At 43.8% G+C, this 17387-nt stretch overlaps 1 protein-coding gene across 2 annotated transcripts in view; it reads left to right on the plus strand.

The window, feature by feature from the left end:
• The window catches only part of LOC125269680 (centrosomal protein of 95 kDa-like), a 90110-nt gene that overhangs the window by 61565 nt on the left and 11158 nt on the right, over nucleotides 1-17387 (plus strand). The window lies entirely within an intron of this gene.

Consider the following 17387-nt stretch of genomic DNA (forward strand, 5'->3'; position numbering starts at 1 on the left):
TGAAAAAACAAAAAACTTAAGTCACTGAAATAAGGCCAAAAAATATATATTAAAACTGTGTTCACAAGGATTCTGGGTATTGGAGGTTGTAGACTAGAGTTTTTGCTTCAGAATGAAGTAAAAATGATCATTCCTTCTCCTTCATATAAAACAATAGAGAGATTTAAATTTTCTAAGACACTTTTGGTCAAGAAACACAGTATGCATGGAGGCGTGAATCCTCATGTATAATGGGTGATTCTCACCTGAGAAGACAAAAGAATTGAATAATAATGACCTGAAATGACTTGCATATTAATGAGGCCTTTCAGTCAGGTAGGCTGTGAAAAAACCCTCTGTGATCATGCTGATAACAGGATTAAAAAAAAAAACAAACATGATTTTTGTGATCTCATGCATGCACGTATTATTGCACATGATATGAAGAAAATTTTGTATAGGCCTATGTTAAATTACACTACCAGTCAAAAGATTGAACACATTGCCATTATAATGTTTTTAAAAGAAGTCTCAAGTCTCTAACCAAATAATGGTTTTCTATTTTAATATACTTTAAAATATAATGTATTTCTGTGATGCAACGCGTCTGGACATTCCTACCTCTAGGGCATTTCATATAGGCTACTATATTTGTTATATTATAGAGCCTAAATGTTGATGTGCAGTTGACAAACTATACATCATTAAAAAGATCTAAGACTCAAGCTTCACATTTTGACTCTTAAAATCTTATATTGACCATAATTTCTTAATATGCTTAAAAGCATACACATTTGGAGAAATATTGATGGATTCTCATATGTTTATATAAATTTTCTATACAGAGGAGTAATATTTATTATTCTATATTTATTGTCATCATTATGAGCGCTGGATGCTGTGTTTTTAATTCATACTTCAGCCGGAGGGCGCTCTGCCCCTTTTGTCCACAAATGCCTCAGTAAAAGAAGAGGCATATCATGTGACAATCAAGGAACTAACAGAGGCAAGAGATCGCTAAATATGGCTATTCAAAACACTTTTGAAGACAATAAATACACGATTGAGATGACGAATGCATGTATTGACTGAATTTGTGTTTGAATAGCGCTCGCTCCGTGGGCGTGGCCGCATTAGCGGATAATGAGCTGAATCACAGACTTCTGACATGGCTCTCTTTTCATACAGATTACATAAACACAGAAGGTTTGTTTTCGATTTGACTTATATGTTTTAAAACCTGACATCTTAACGTTTTTTTAGACATAAGTGTAATTTTTTTTGTCATTAGTATTCACTAAGTTACAGTTCTTTTTCTAAGAACTATCAGATTGGACTTCGTTCAGAGGGAGACGAGAGATCACGCATCATGTTAGTTTTCTTTATTTTACAAAAAGCACAACATTTTGTTTTTACTCTGAGTGTACACAAATGAAAGAAGATATTCCACAGATTAAAATGGTGTATAACTCTTAATTGTATGTGCAACATTGACGGAGTATTTTGAGTCTCTTTCACACTGATAAGAAAAAAACCACGGTGGTATCGCCGGCGATACCCTCAGACCTCAGAGTGTTAATACATGATGACTGAAATAGCGATTAACTAAATAAACTGCTTTTTATTAACCCTTTCGCACATAAATTTAAAATATTCCGTCTGACCCCCCCAGCGTGAGTTTTTTAAGGTGACCGTTATTTAGAACGTATCACATTATTGTTTCCATGGTGATGCGTCATTGCTTGTCACATAACACGCCACAGCGCTGTATGACTGATGATCTGCTTTTATTTAATTTTTGCTATAGCATGTTATAGCATGAAATATCTGATATTCCGATTGTCAAATATGAGCAAGTGGATGTATTTTGCTGTTTAAACACATTTATAACAATCGCATTAGTTGAGCCAAATGTGCGATGGGCACCGCCATGTTAGTTTGTGCCGCACAGAGAATCGGATCTGTTGGATTTACAACATGTGAATTCTTCCACTTCTCCCGAAATACGGTGAACTGGGGAAGAATAGAGTAAACTTTAAAGTTACTTTCACAATGTGTATCTGATATGAATAAAACGTGTTGTCTAATTATATTGGAAAGGGTTGTTATTTCTGCTTCTACAGACATCATGTATTATACAAACTCTAAATATATACTGTTTTGTTACTACTCATTGTTATGTGACTGCAGAAGACCCAGAGGCAAAGGAGCAGGTTAGCAATGTTTAATTAAAGTCCCAAACAAAACAGAGAACACAAACAGACTGCCAGGCATCGAAACACAATATGCTGCAGCTGGAGAACAGAAGTGGTAGCAACAGTTCATTCCCTGAAGGAAGCCAGTACTGAGAAGGCTCAGTAGTCGATCTGGAGTGTCTCAGATAGAAGATGGAGAACACCTTGGCTGATGGATGGAAGAGACCAGGCCTGACGACAGATGTCTCAGACAGATGGACCACGAGTTCAGGTACTGGAACTGGCACTGGGGCTGGGACTCAGACTGATAACACACACACAAGTAACGTTATAATGGTAGCAGAGAGGTTCTGTGGTAGCACGCCACACTAACAGTTGAGACAATTACCCGACACAGACATGAACAGAGAGCAGGGAGAAGTAACCAGAGTAATCAACACAGACACAGAACAGGTGCGGATGCGAAAGTGCGAATGCGGGCAGCAATGAGGAACAGCTGGAACGAATCAAATATGAACAGAGAAGGAAAAAAACAGAAAACAAAGAAATAATCAAACCTGGCTCATGACAGTACCCCTCCCCTAAGGAGCGCCCCCTGGCGCTCCCGAGGAAGAGGACTGGTGAGAGCGAAGGAAGTCATCAATAAGCGAGCGGTCCAGGATGTCCCGGGCTGGAATTCAGCTCCTCTCCTCGGGTTCGTAACCCTCCCAATCAACCAGATACTGGTAGCCGTGCCCCCGGCAGTGCATGTCCAGCAGTTTCTTAGCTCTGTAGACAGGGGAATCCTCAACCAGGACCGGACAATGGGTAGGTCAGGCGGGAGTGCGAACAACGGGCTTTAAGCAAGATACATGGAAGACCAGGTGGACGCGCATTTTGAGTTTTGGGAGGCATTTTGAGTTTGACGGCCGCAAGACTAATGACTTTGACAATAGAAAAGGGACCGATGAAGCGTGGTGCCAATTTGCGAGATTCACTTTGCAGGGGCAAATCCCGAGTGGATAACCACACTTTTTGACCACAAATGTATCTTGGAGCTTTGATGCGACGGCGATTGGCAAGGCGACGAGTGCGCTCTCTGTTGCGACACAAAGCGGACCTCACTGTCCTCCAGGTGCGTTGGCAACGATGAATAAACGCTTGGACGGAAGGAACAGAGGCTTCAGTCTCCTGGGAGGGAAACAGAGGAGGCTGATAGCCTAGAGATGACTGAAATGGTGACAACCCGGTGGCTGAAGAGGGGAGAGAATTATGGGCGTACTCGACCCATGGTAATTGCTGAGTCGGGCGTTACGAGAATAGGTGCTGTGGTGAACAGCTCCTTAAGCTTATCAAATGCAAGCTGAGCGGCTTTGGTCCAGGCGAATCGCTTCTTCGAAGAGGTGAGAGTGGTTAGAGGCGCAGAAATGCAACTGAAATTGGAAATAAAACAGTGATAAAAATTTGCAAACCCCAAGAAACGCTGGAGTGCTGTTCGGGAATCAGGAACGGGCCATTCAATTACCGTACGCACCTTGGCTGGGTCCATACTGATGCCATCAGCAGAAACCACCGAGCCAAGAAATGATACCGACTGGCCGTGGAAGATGTATTTCTCGGGTTTAACGAAGAGCTTGTTTTCCAAAAGGTGCTGTAAGACACGGCGAACATGCTGTATGTGTGCCTGGAGAAAAAATAAGAATGTCATCAAGGTAGACAAAAACCAAAATATTAAGAATGTCCCATAAGACGTCATTCACCAGTGCCTGAAAAACAGCTGGTGCGTTGACAAGGCCGAACGGAAGAACCCGATATTCAAAGTGCCCATACCGTGTGTTGAAAGCCGTTTTCAACTCGTCGTCCTTCTTTCAAATGGTAAGCGTTGTGGAGATCTAGCTTTGTGAAAACCTGAGCCCCCTTCAGGATCTTAAAGGCTGATGACATAAGAGGAAAGGGATAACGGTTCTTGACCATTATGTCATGATATTCTATACAAGGACGCAAGGACCCGTCCTTCTTTTTCACCAAGAAAAATCCCGCACTGGCGGGAGAGGTGGATGGGACAATAGTCCCAGTGGCGAGACTTTCGGATAGATACTTCTCAAGAGCTTTGCGCTCCGGGGCTGACAACGAGTACAAGCGACCACGAGGGGGGGTAGTACCGGGAAGCAACTCAATACTGCAGTCATACGGGCGGTGAGGAGGAAGGGATGCAGCCCGGGAATGACTGAATACTGCCTGCAAATCATGATACTCCTCCGGCACTCCAGACAAATCACCAGGTTCCTCCTGTAAAACAGAAACAGAAGAAACAGCAGGGACAGCAGACACAAGACATTGAATGTGACATGACAAATTCCAAGACTGAATAGTCCCCTCGGCCCAGTTAATCTGAGGATTATGTTGAACGAGCCAGGGGTGACCCAAAGCAATAGGGGCAACAGTTGAATGAAAAATAGAAAAGGAAGTAGTCTCTTGATGATTGCCAGAGATGGTGAGACTCATCGGTATGGTGACATAACGAATTTCTGGAAGCTCACTGCCATCTAGAGCGAACACAGGGGTAGGATCCTCTAACTTGCGAACAGGAATGTTTCTCTCCCGGGCCCAATCTTCATCCATGAAGTTACCCTCCGATCCCGTATCAATGAAGGCTTGACAGGAAGCAACGGCTGCAGAAGACCCAGAGGCAAAGGAGCAGGTTAGCAATGTTTAATTAGAGTCCCAAACAAAATACAGAACAGAGAGCAGGGAGAAGTAACCAGAGCAATCAACACAGACACAGAACAGGTGCTTACACGAAAGCGCAAACGCGGGCAGCAACGAGGAACAGCTGGAACGAATCAAAGATGAACAGAGAAGGGAAAAAAAACAGAAAACAAAGAAATAATCAAACATGGCTCATGACATTCATGTGTATTTAAATGTCTGAAACCTAAAATAAACATTAAACACTGCATGTATGTGATATATGAAAGCGCTGCACGCGTCCATCTCTGGTTTAGCTCCAGCCAAAGCGTGCAAGCACATTTGAATTTGGCAGTTGATCATGTGAGGCGCTGAACATTCTAATCACACCGGTGTGATCGTACGCTCCTGGGGCCAGCCAAGACTGACATACGTCAAAGGGTTAAATAGATGGAGAAAGAAAATAGAAATAGAAAAAAGTAAGTGCTAATATTAGTGGGTCAAGTCTTGACGAAAATATGTGCTGCTCTGCTCTGATAGAGCAAGGCAAGTCATTCCACCAGCAGGGAAGGAGAAGGTCCGTGAGAGTGATTTTGTGTCCCTTTGGGATGGCACCACAAGGCACCGTTCACTTGCAGAATGCAAGCTTCGGGAGGGCGCATAAGTCTGAAGTAGTGAGTTTAGGTATAGTGGTGCAGCCAGTGGTTATTCTAGGCAAACATTAGAGCCTTGAATTTTTTGTGAGCGGCTATTAGTAGCATTTGCGAACTGATGAAGAGAGGTGTGACGTGCGCTCTTTTCGGCTTGTTAAATACCTCTCTTGTTGCAGCATTCTAGATCAGTTGTAGAGGCTTGACAGTGCATGCTGGAAGGTCTGCCAAAAGAGCATTACAATAGTCCAGTCTGGATAGAACAAGAGCTTGGAAAAGAATTTGTGTGGAATGCTCCGATAGGAAGGCTCTAATCTTCCTAATGTTGTACAAGGCAAATCTGCAGGACTGGGCCATTGGAGCAATATGATCTGTGAAGCTTAAATGATCATCCATCACCACTCCAAGGTTACTGGCTGTCCTGGAAGGAGTTATGGTTGATGAACCAAGTTGAATGGAGAGATTATGATTAAGTTGGATTTTGGATTAGCCTCACACGACAGCACCAACAAATGTAGTGATTTTGGACTAGCCTCACACGAGGGCACCACAAATTTAGTTATTTATGGTCTTAAATATTAATATTAATATTTTGTATTAACTCCCTCGGGTCGGCGGTCATGCTGGCGATACCACCACGGTTTTTTTCTTACCAGTGTGAAAGAGACTCAAAATACTCTGTCAATGTTGCACATACAATTAAGAGTTATACACCATTTTAATCTGTGGAATATCTTCTTTTATTTGTGTTCACTCAGAGTACAAACAAAATGTTGTGCTTTTTGCAAAATGAAGAAAACTAACATGATGCGTAATCTCTCGTCTCCCTCTGAACGAAGTCCAGTCTGATAGTTCTCAGAAAATGAAGTGTAACTTAGTGAATACTAATCACACAAAAATGAGACTTATTGAATTTGTGGACTAAAAATGCACAGAGCGCCCTCCGGCTGCAAGTATGAATTGAAAACACAGTATACAGCGCTCACAGTGATGACAATAAATATTGAATAAATATTACTCCTCTGTATAGAAAATTGACATAAACATATGAGAATCCATCAATATTTCTCCAAATGTGCATGCTTTTAAGCTAAAAGCCTATATGAAATGCCATAGAGGTAATTGTTCAGACACTTTGCATCACAGAAATACATTATATTTTAAAGTATATAATAGAATACCATTATTTTCAATTGTAATTATATTTCACAGTATTGCTGTTTTTTCTGCATGTTTGATTTACGCCATGATGAGCTTGAGACATGATCACAGAGGGGTTTTTTCACAGCCTACCTGACTGAAAGGCCTCATTATTTATGCAGGTCATTAGAGCTCTTTATGCAATTCTTTTGTCTTCTCAGGTGAGAATCACCCATTATTCATGATGATTCACACCTCCACGCATACTGTTTCTTGACCAAAGATGTTTTAGAAAATTTAAATCTCTCTATTGTTTTATATGAACAAGCAGGCAGCATAATTTTTTACCTCGTTTTGAAGCAAAAACTCTAGTCTACAACCTCCAATACCCAGAACTCTTGTGAACACAGATTTAATATATATTTTTTGGCTTTATTTCAGTGACTTAAGTTTTTTGTTTTTTCAATAACCACGCATAAACGTTATTCCTTCAAAAATACAAATATGTACATACATGTTCCTCACATATTATTGTAGCCTAGTTTGTGCTGAATACAGTGTAATGACACTTTTTCCATTAATATGTTTATGAACAACTGAAAAAAGCACAAATGTCAGGGCATGTCAAAACTTCTCCAGGGCCCCAAAAATCCTCAGACCCCTTAGGGTTAATATAAATATTTAGTCAGATGATTCCTTCCAATATTTTGGGGCACCAGCCAAAGAGTCTCACCTTGACAGTAAAGAACAATCATGGAAGATTGTTGAATTACAATTATATAAATTGTATAAATTGGAGGAAGCTCGTCATCTAACCAATCTGAAGGATTTGTGAGATATAACTTGTAGAGCCACTGACTGTATTATCAACACAAGGAAGACACAAGTGTAATAAGTGGATTTTATTAAAAAAGGATAGACAAGAGTAACTAACAACTACTGAATGGATAAAGTGCAAAAAGATTGATAAATGCAAGTGAATGAGTAGGATATTACTATGGCAGTTACAAGTTAATCTTATGGAAAGATAAACTGTAGTTTCTCTAGAAGAAATAAGGTAGACCTTATTCTGAATTCAACAAATAAACAAAGATTATTTGTTATTAACTGATATCAGCTATGCAAAATCTAATGTAAATTAGATAATCATATATTGACAATATACACTAATGCCAAGGTCTCTGAAAAGAGGTTTGGTAAGTGATATTTATGCCTGCCTGGTCATGATGAATCCGAGGGTGACGTCTTCCACTTGTTGAACTGGGCAGTATTACAGTGGGAAGAAAGGAGTTGAAATCTGTTTCACAGCCTTGAACACAAAGTACTTGTAAACGTTGAACTCCTGGAGCACAGAGAAGGTCCTTTTCCTGGAACATGCAGAAGAAGAAGCCTTGAAGGTTTTGATGTCTGTGCAAACAATCCTTATTCTCTGTGACATGCAGACGGAAGTCAGTGCAGATTCGGGCAGTCTGGAACATGCAGATCTGGAGGATCTCTGATGAGAGGATTTTGAAGTTGGTGCAGAAGATATTTTGAAGATGGGGGGCTAAACTTGTTGTCGTTGTCTCAGTTACAGTTTTCAAACTCCCCAAATTCACTTCTTGCAGAACTTCCTTGTTTCTCTCTTTAGAGCTTCAGAGTCTTGAGAGAGCACAACTCTGTGGAGTTGGACTTAGCTTAGCACATCTTGGGACTGGAGCCTGGAACCAGAATGTGAAACTGCAGCAACCCAGAAACTGGGAAAATTCTCTGTCTCAGAGAAAAGCCTTTTAATCTGTTCCGAGAAGGGGGGAGATGCAAACTGGCACCTTTCATATCCAGTGTTTTGATTGACTGATTGATTTGATTGACGTCGTGTGTTTTCCGTTGAGATGTGATTGTGGTGTGGACAATTGGCTGCTGATGGTTGTTGTTTCATTTGTGAAGAATGTGGTAAAGTTGTGACTGGAGTGACTGATACAAGCTAAGATCAGTAGGGTCTTTATATTTGCGCCACCTCCTCTCTGCAGCCCTAAGTCTAAACCGATGTTCTCTGTGAAGCATTGTTAGTATCCAGCCATGAGAACTGATTAGGGGGAGGAAGTGTGGATGAGACCAAAGAGGATAGGCGGGAGAGTGAGAGGTTATGCCAAAAAGTGACCTATGGGGGAGTGCGTGTTTGGAGTCAGGTTGAAATTAAAAGTGATGAGGAAGTGGTCTGAGGTGTGTAGTGGGGTAACCAGTGTATTATCAGTGGAGCAGCAGCGTGTTGATGAGGTCCAATTGGTTATCTGATTTGTGGGTAGCTGTAGTAGACACTCCCTTGAGGTCAAATGAGGCAGGCAGAATGTGGAAGTCAGCAGCCTGAGGTTTGTCTAGATGGACGTTGAAATCTCCAAGTACTACCAGAGGAGTACCATCCTCATGGAAGGATGAGAGTAACACATCTAACTCCTCCAAGAAGTTACCTAGCTGACCTGGGGGATGATAAACAGCTACAACATGGATTTTAGCAGGGTGGGTGATGCAATTCACAATTGCATGCAATTCAAATGAGCTGTTGCCGCAGAAAGATGGTAAAGGATTGAACTTCCATTCATTGGGCATAAGCAGACCAGTCCCAGTGACCCCTCCCCTTCCCAGTCTGATGTGGGGTGTGGGAGAAAGTGTATATATACAGTTGTACTCAAAATTATTCATACCCTTGGTAAATATGACCAAAGAAGGCTGTGAAAATAAAACTGCATCGTTGACACTTTTGATCTTTTATTTAAAAAAATCAAAATTACAAAAATCCAACCTTTCATTGGAGAATAATAATTTTAAATGGGGGGAAAATCTCATTATAAGAGAAATGTTTTTCTCTAATACACATTGCTCACAATTAATCATACTGTTTTATTCAATACTTTTCGCAACCTCCTTTTGCCAAGATAACAGCTCTGAGTCTTCTTCTATAATGCCTGATGAGTTTGGAGAGCACCTGGCAAGAGATCAGAGACCATTCCTTCATGCAGAATCTGACCAGATCCTTCAGATTCCCAGCTCCATGTTGGTGCTTCTTCTCTTCAGTTCACTCCACTCATTTTCTTTAGGGTTCAGTTCAGGGGACTGGGATGGCCATGGCAGAAGCTTGTTTTTGTGCTCAGTGACCCATTTTTGTGTTGGTTTTGATGTTTGCCCATTATTTGACTTCTAACAGGGACTGTCAGGTTTTGATTTTTTATCTGTTGGTATTTGATAGAATCCATGATGCCATATATCTGAACAAGATGTCCAGGACCTCCAGCAGAAAAATAAGCCCACAACATTAAAGATACAGCAGTATGTTTCATTGTACACATGGGGTACTTTTTACCCCTGTGTGCACCAAACCCATCTTAAGTGTTTGCTGCTAAAAAAAAGCAAAACATTTTGCTTCATCTGACCATAGAACATTTGAAAAGTAACTGACACTACTTGAACTTCAAACAGGATGGGTTCTATGGTCAGATGAAACAAAAAAATTAGCTTTTATAGCAGCAAATACTTAAGATGGGTTTTGTGCACACAAGTTTAAAAAGTACCCCATGTGTACAATGAAATATACTGCTGTATCTTTAATGTTGTGGGCTTATTTTTCTGCTGGAGGTCCTGGACATCTTGTTAAGATGCATGGCATCTTGAATTCTATCAAATACCAACAGATAAAAAATCTAAACCTGACAGTCCCTGTTAGAAGTCATATAATGGGCTGTGGTTGGATCTTCCATCAGGACAATGATCCAAAACAAACATCAAAACCAACACAAAAATGGGTCACTGAACACAAAACCAAGCTTCTGCCCTGGCCATCCCAGTCCCCTGACCTGAACCCTAAAGAAAATGAGTGGAGTGAACTGAAGAGAAGCACCACCAACATGGAGCTGGGAATCTGAAGGATCTGGTCAGATTCTGTATGAAGGAATGGTCTCTGATCTCTTGCCAGGTGCTCTCCAAACTCATCAGTCATTATAGAAGAAGACTCAGAGCTGTTATCTTGCCAAAAGGAGGTTGCAAAAAGTATTGAATAAAAGGGTATGATTAATTGTGAGCAGTGTGTATTAGAGAAAAACATTTCTCTCTATATATATATACAGTGGCATGAAAAAGTATGTGAACCCCTTGCAGAATCTGTGAAAAATAAGAGGGATAATAAAAAAATGCATGTTATTTTTTGTTTAGTACTGTCCTGAGTAAGATATTTTACATAAAAGATGTTTGCATTTAGTTCACAAGACAAAACAATAGCTGAATTTATTAAAATAACCCCATTCATAAGTATGTGAACCACTGAATCTCAATACAGTGTGTGGTTACCTGATGATCCACGACTGTTTTTATGTTTTGTGATGGTTCTTCATGAGTCTCTTGTTTGTCCTGAACAGTTAAACTGAGCTCTGTTCTTCAGAAAAATCCTCCAGCTCCTGCAGATTCATCAGTTTTCAAGCATTTTTGCATATTTGAACCCTTTCCAGCAGTGACTATAGGATTTTGAGATCTGTGTTTTCATACTGAGGACAACTGAGGGACTCAAACACAACTATTAAAAAAGGTTCAAACATTCAAACATTCACTGATGCTCCAAAAGGAAACACGATGCAATAAGAGTCAGGGTGTGAAAACGTTTGAACAGGATGAAGATGTCACAATGTTTCTTATTTTGTTTAAATATCATTGTTTTTCATTTAGTACTGCCCTTCGGAACCAACAGAAGATACTTGCATGTTTCCCGGCAGAAAAATTAAGTACAATTTACCTTGATATTTGAATTCAAAAGTTTTCACCCTTCGGCTCTTAATGCATCGTGTTTCCTTCTGGAGCATCAGTGAATGTTTGAACCTTTTTTAATAGTTGAGTTTGAGTCCCTCAATTGTCATCAGTGTGAAAAGATGGATCTCAAAATCGTACAGCCACTGCTGGAGAAAGGGTTCAAATGTGCAAAAAATACTTGAAAACTGATGAATCTGCAGGACCTGGAGGAATTATCGGAAGAACAGAGCTCAGTTTAACTGCTCAGAACAAACAAGAGACTCATGAACAACCATCACAAAACATAAAAACAGTCGTGGATCATCAGGTAACCACACACAGTATTGAGAATCAATGGTTCACATACCTATGAATGGGGTTATTTTAATAAATTCAGCTATTGTTTTGTCTTGTGAACTAAATGCAAACATCTTTTATGTAAAATATCTTACTCAGGACAGTACTAAACAAAAAATAACATGCATTTTTTATTATCCCTCTTATTTTATTAAAATAATTCTCATTTTCACAGATTCTGCAAGGGGTTCACATACTTTTTCATGCCACTGTATATATATATATATATATATACATACAGTGGGTACGGAAAGTATTCAGACCCCCTTGAATTTTTCACTCTTTGTTTGCTAAAATCATTTAAGTTCATTTTTTTTTCCCTCATTAATGTACACACAGCACCCCATATTGACAGAAAAACACAGAATTGTTGACATTTTTGCAGATTTATTAAAAAAGAAAAACTGAAATATCTCATGGTCCTAAGTATTCAGCCCCTTTGCTGTGACACTCATATATTTAACTCAGGTGCTGTCCATTTCTTTTGATCATCCTTGAGATGGTTCTACACCTTCATTTGAGTCCAGCTGTGTTTGATTATACTGATTGGACATGATTAGGAAAGCCACACACCTGTCTATATAAGACCTTACAGGTCACAGTGCATGTCAGAGCAAATGAGAATCATGAGGTCAAAGGAACTGCCTGAAGAGCTCAGAGACAGAATTGTGGCAAGGCACAGATCTGGCCAAGGTTACAAAAAAATTTCTGCTGCACTTAAGGTTCCTAAGAGCACACTGGCCTCCATAATCCTTAAATGGAAGACATTTGGGATGACCAGAACCCTTCCTAGAGCTGGCCGTCCGGCCAAACTGAGCTATCGGGGCAGAAGAGCCTTGGTGAGAGAGGTAAAGAAGCACCCAAAGATCACTGTGGCTGAGCTCCAGAGATGCAGTCGGGAGATGGGAGAAAGTTGTAGAAAGTCAACTGTCACTGCAGCCCTCCACCAGTCGGGGCTTTATGGCAGAGTGGCCCGACGGAAGCCTCTCCTCAGTGCAAGACACATGAAAGCCCGCATGGAGTTTGCTAAAAAACAGATTAAAAAACAGATTTGTCTTCACAGGTGAGAATCACCCATTATTCATGATGATTCACACCTCCACGCATACTGTGTTTCTTGACCAAAGATGTTTTAGAAAATTTAAATCTCTCTATTGTTTTATATGTGTTACGGTACACAGGAGGCAGACACAGATGTAAACAGGTAACTTGTGTTTATTGACACCAGTAGAGCATGGAGCATGAAACAGGTAAGCAGAGTAGAGTCAATGGATGATTAGATGATAATGATGGAGATAGTTACTGTCCTTTTCCTTTCAGATATGTACACGCTGGAGGCACGCAGAGGGAAGGGGACACGCTGGAGACAGGTAGGTATGGAACGAGGAGTCCTTGAGGTAAGCATTAACAGAAGTATATGCGAACGAGACCGGACATGGAGTGCTGTGTGTGCTCTTTATGGTGCTGCTGATGAGTGTGGTGATGAGGTGCAGGTGGTGGTGATCAGTACTCTGGGGATGGTGTGCGCTGGGATTGGTTGATGTTGGAACCTGACGTGTCTGTGACAGTACCCCCCCTCCACGGCCCGCTCCTGAGGGCCGAGGACACTGACGCTGTGGTGGTCGTCCTCTTCCCCGCGGTGCCAGTCTATCAGGGTGGCTGTCGTGGAAAGTTTGAAGTAAGTTGGGATCAAGGATGTTGTTTCTTGGGACCCAGGAGCGTTCCTCGGGGCCGTATCCTTCCCAGTCGACTAAGTATTCCAGTTGACCACCATGACGCCGGGAGTCCAAAATCTCATGAACCTCGTATGCCGCGCCGTCCTCCAGGATGAGTGGAAGGGGGTGTTCGGCGGGAGCCACGTCAGGTCCTGTGGAGAGAGCAGAATGGTGGTAAGGTTTGAGGAGTGAGACGTGGAAAGTGGAGTGAATGCGGTACCCTTGTGGCAGCTGGAGTTGGTAAGTGACTGGGTTGACCTGCTTGATGATGGGAAATGGGCCAATGAACCTGGGACTCAGCTTTCTGCAGGGCAGACGCAGTCTGATGTCCCGGGTGGACAGCCAAACCTTCTGACCGGGCTGGAAGACAGGGGTGTTGGAACGGCGAAGGTCAGCTGTCATTCTGCGTCTGCACAGGGCTCGTTGCAGCTGATGGTGCGCTGAGTCCCAGACCCTCTTGCTCTCTCGGTCCAGGGGAACAGTGGGGGTTGGTAGCCGAGTACGCACTGGAATGGTGTGAGTCCTGTAGTCGACTGCCGGAGAGAGTTCTGGGCGTACTCGGCCCAACCCAGGAACTGGTTCCAAGAGTCCTGGTGGTCATGACAGAAGGTACGGAGGAAGCGGCCGATCTCCTGGACCTTCCTTTCCGTCTGCCCGTTCGACTGCAGATGGTATCCCGAAGTTAGGCTGACGGGCACACCTAGGAGGGAGTGGAATGCCTTCCATATTCTGGAGATGAACTGGGGTCCTCTGTCTGATACAATGTCCTCTGGTATCCCGAAATACCTGAACACGTGGTTGAAGAGCATTTCTGCGGTTTCCATGGCAGTGGGCAATCCTCGTAGTGGAATGAGACGACGAGATTTGGAGAAACGGTCTATGATGACTAGGATGCAGGTATTTCCATCAGAAACAGGGAGATCAGTTATGAAGTCCACTCCTAGGTGTGACCATGGTCGGTTGGGAACGGGCAGAGGAAGGAGTTTCCCAGCTGGCAGATGACGAGGACTTTTGGAGATGGTGCACTCCCGACAGCCCTGCACGTACCTTCTGACATCAGATGCCATCCCTGGCCACCAGAAGCGTTCTTTCAGCAACAAGAGGGTTTCATTGACCCCCGGGTGACCAGTGCCTAGTGACGTGTGAGCTGAGTGGATGGTTGGAGTGCGGGTGATGTAGAGCAAGCCAGGTGGACAGCCCGGCGGAGGGTTTGTGGAGGCATTGGAGGAGGGAATGGTCTCCTCTGACCAAGTGATGGGACTTACAATGAGTGAGCTCGGGATGATAGGCTCGGGTTCCTCTGTCTTTTCTTCTGGAGCATGGAGACGGGAGAGAGTGTCTGCTTTGGTGTTCTTCGAGCCTGGACGGTAGGAGATGGTGTAGTTGAATCGGGAGAACATGGCCCAACGGGCTTGTCTTGGGTTTAACCTTTTGGCAGAACGAAGATACTCTAGGTTTTTGTGGTCTGTTAGCACCAGGAACGCATGTTTGGCTCCCTCCAGCCAATGCTGCCACTCTTCCAAGGCAAGCTTTACAGCTAGGAGTTCCCTGTCACCGATGGAGTAGTTGACTTCCGCCGGGCTGAGCTTGCGGGAGAAGAAGGCGCATTGGTGGAGTCTACTTGGCGTCCCCTGCTGCTGCGACAACACCGCTCCGGTGGTAGAGGCGTCCACCTCCACGATGAAGGGCTGTTCTGGATCGGGGTGAGCGAGTAAGGGAGCGGTGGTGAAGGCTTCCTTGAGGCGGTTAAAGGCGTTGGTGTCTGCTGGGTTCCAGGACAGAGACTTGGGCTTGTTTCGGAGAAGGCTGGAGAGTGGATGGGTGATGGAGCTGTAGTCTTTGATAAATCGACGGTAGAAGTTTGAGAATCCAAGGAAGCGTTGCAACTCTTTAATGGTAGTGGGTTCTGGCCAGTTGGTGATGGATTCCACCTTCCTCTCGTCCATCCGGATGCCACTGTGGTCGATGATGTATCCGAGGAATGAGACGGTGGGTTGATGGAATGAACACTTTTCTGCTTTGAGGAATAGATGGTACTGGCGTAGACGGGTGAGGACCTCCGCAGCGTGTCGGCGATGTTCGGCCTGGCTCCGGGAGTAGATGAGTATATCGTCGATGTAGACTAGGACGAAGCGGTTGAGAAACTCCCGGAGCACCTCGTGTATGAAGTCCTGGAATACGGAGGGGGCATTGACCAGGCCATACGGCATAACAAGGTACCCATAGTGACCAGTAGGAGTGATGAAGGCGGTCTTCCACTCGTCCCCCTCACGTATCCGGATGAGGTTGTACGCGCTGCGGAGGTCCAGCTTCGTGAACACAGTGGCACCACGGAGATGTTCCAGGGCCACTGGGACGAGAGGAAGGGGATATCTGAATTTGACGGTGATTTTATTGAGAGAGCGATAGTCAATGCATGGCCGCAAGCCTCTGTCCTTTTTAGCCACAAAGAAGAAACTGTGACAGTGGTGAGTGGTTTCATCTTTTGAGTAGAAGGAATGATGGCACTCACCATGGGTCGAGGAGGTCGTGTGGGGCACGCCGCAATCGCATGCCCAGGAGCGCCACAGTCGGCGCCGCTCAGCAGGTGATAAACGTGAGTTCTCAACATCCATTGGTTCGTTGGCTGGTTCTGGGGAGCTGACGGGTTCGGATCGGCAGAGGAGCATGTTGGGAAGTGACGGGTCCTGGTGCTCTTGGAGGCACGCCTGCATGCGAGTGGCACAGCAGATGGAGAGCTGGATGAACTTCTCGAGGCCGATGGAGTCCTTGCATGCAGCAAGATGCAGCCGTACCCGAGGTTCCAATCCTTGACGATATGTGGTAATCAGAGCTTGTTCGTTCCATCCGCTAACTGCAGCAAGCGTTCTGAATTGCAAAGCATAGTCGTAAATAGACATTGATCCTTGTTTTAAATTGTAAAGTTTCTCACCAGCAGACGACTCCGTAATCGGTTTTCCGAACACCTCCCGGAAGTGGAAAATGAATGCTGGATAGGATTGTGTCACTGCACCACGTTGTGACCAGATTGAATCGACCCTCTTCAATGCTTTGCCGCTTAACTGAGAGATGATAAAGGCGATTTTTGGATGTTTCGCTCGGGTACAGGTGCGGCTACATCTCCAGGACCAGTTCGCATTGCAGCAGAAATCCGCTGCAATCCTCCGCCGATCCTGATCCTGTTCCGATTTGGCCATGGGACTGGCGTACGGCGGCGGTGAAGAAGATCCTGTGTGCTGGCTGTGGTGTTCGCTGGTGCAGGTGAGGGAGAAGTGACTGGAGATGGTGGCGGTGGATTGGCGGTGAGGGTTCGCCGAAGCGCATCCACCAGGGCCTGAAATGGATCCGGCTGGCTCATACTGGGTCTGCGGTGTTGGTCCGGTCTTCTGTTACAGTACACAGGAGGCAGACACAGATGTAAACAGGTAACTTGTGTCTATTGACACCAGTAGAGCATGGAGCATGAAACAGGTAAGCAGAGTAGAGTCAATGGATGATTAGATGATAATGATGGAGATAGTTACTGTCCTTTTCCTTTCAGATATGTACACGCTGGAGCTTGGAGATCGCTGGAGGTGACTGGAGCTGACTGGAGCACACCCACACAGAAGACGAGGCACACAGAGGGAAGGAGACACGCTGGAGACAGGTAGGTATGGAACGAGGAGTCCTTGAGGTAAGCATTAACAGAAGTATATACGAACGAGACCGGACATGGAGTGCTGTGTGTGTGTGTGCTCTTTATGGTGCTGCTGATGAGTGTGGTGATGAGGTGCAGGTGGCGGTGATCAGTGCTCTGGGGATGGTGTGCGCTGGGATTGGTTGATGTTGGAACCTGACGTGTCTGTGACAATATGAAGGAGTACGAAGGATAATTTTTACATAATTTTGAAGCGAAAGCTCTAGTCTACAATCTCTCTACAGTCTACAAGTCT

Source organism: Megalobrama amblycephala, linkage group LG6, assembly GCF_018812025.1.
Source record: "Megalobrama amblycephala isolate DHTTF-2021 linkage group LG6, ASM1881202v1, whole genome shotgun sequence".
In the NCBI taxonomy this organism is placed as follows: domain Eukaryota; kingdom Metazoa; phylum Chordata; class Actinopteri; order Cypriniformes; family Xenocyprididae; genus Megalobrama; species Megalobrama amblycephala.